General features: G+C 47.1%; 1 long non-coding RNA gene across 1 annotated transcript; it reads left to right on the top strand.

The window, feature by feature from the left end:
- Positions 1–97: 97 nt before the first annotated feature.
- On the top strand, positions 98–1,190 carry LOC112975116. The gene is made up of 2 exons (XR_003256487.1): positions 98–172; positions 999–1,190. It is a non-coding gene; the product is annotated as an uncharacterized LOC112975116 (long non-coding RNA).
- The last annotated feature ends 243 nt before the right edge of the window (positions 1,191–1,433 follow it).

Below are 1,433 nucleotides of genomic sequence, written 5' to 3'. Positions count from 1 at the left end.
CGCCGTGGCCGCGGCCGCGGCGGCAGCCGGCTGCTTCTTTTTATTCCCTTTTATTTTTTTCTCCTCTCTTTTTTTGTGGTTTACCGGCGAGCAGCGGGGCGCGGGCTGCTCCGCAGGAGTCGCTGGGTAGCTGCGCATGGCGTCGAGGTTGGTCTGGGCTGCGACCTGGAAGGTGATTGCGTCCATTGTGGTCGCAGCCGCGGTGCCTCCGCTGCCCTCGCTGCCTGCTCTCGCTGCCTCTGTTTTATTGCCGGCTTAGTTATCTCAGCGCCACTCATTCTACCCGGAAAAGTTCATTTCTTTTTTTCCCCCCCCTATTCTAAAGACGTAACATTGATCCCCTGCTGCTTCTCGGCATTGAAGAAGGCATATGTYCGTGTTTATAAAATAAGACTTTAAAATTGCAGCGCTGTCACAAAATGCTGTTTGACCTCAAAGCATCTTTCTTTCCTTGTTGGTTAAAATATACTATAACCCTCTCCTTGGCGTACCATCTGTTGCTTTGGCCCGTGGCAGATTTAGGTTTCCCGATTCCTTGTGCTTTTTGTTGCATTTAAGCTGTATTTAAACAAAACTGCGGTTGCAATCCYTGTTATTGTGCAATAGCCCTTGTTGGTTTAATAATTTTTAACGCACCTCTTCAGAGCTCTGGGAGGGTTCGGTTCGGTTCTGCTGAAGGATGTGTGGGTGGTGTATGGCGGAAAGGTGGTGGCTGGCCCGGTACAGCTGCTCTCTCTGCCTGCATATTCATCCTTTATCTCCTCAAACTCTGGATGAGGGAATGCTTGTGGCACTTGGCTGCACAGAAGATTGCGAAGCAGTTGGGACTCTGGGCTTAGTCTTGTGAAACCACAAAATAGATCTTTGAGTTACATGGCTARCAGCAGCTAGGCTGGTCTTTAAAAACAAGCTCATTTTGCCTGTGCTTTTATTTAGTTCTTAAACTAGTTGTTTTATGCCTGTGTGCACGAGCCTAACCCTTTTCTTTCCTCCAGTAGGTCCTTTCGAGCAGCAACTGGCTTCCATGATGTTTCTACATTGCGCCATACTGGATTCGATCCACTAGCTTTGAGTTTGCTGTCAAATCATGGGGCTCAGTTCAAGTGCTTTTGCAGCTATTTGTACTGCTTCCATTCCTCAGGCTTTTCTCAAGAGTGAATTAAAACTTCCTGTACTTTTTTGTAGCATAAGCAAGAACGTGGTCTCACTTTTTGCCATGCAAAAGCTGTGAGAAGCTTGCCATGCCGTTGGACTCGTATGGACGTGCTGCTTGTTCTGAGAGTTATCTGTCACTGCTGTTAAGGCATTGGGCGAGTGAAGTTGTAGCATCATTTTGAGAGCTTCTACGCTTGAGAGTGGCAGCAAGCCAACCTACAGAGTGCAGAAGATGTTTAGAATAATTAGTGATGGAATACCCTTTTAAAATAATTGTT

The sequence above is a fragment of the Apteryx rowi genome, unplaced genomic scaffold (genome assembly GCF_003343035.1).
Source record: "Apteryx rowi isolate R43461 unplaced genomic scaffold, aptRow1 scaffold_650, whole genome shotgun sequence".
Classification (NCBI taxonomy): Eukaryota; Metazoa; Chordata; class Aves; order Apterygiformes; family Apterygidae; genus Apteryx; species Apteryx rowi.
The sequence above is the reverse complement of the archived record's forward strand: the minus strand, read 5'-3'. Positions and strand labels throughout refer to the sequence as shown.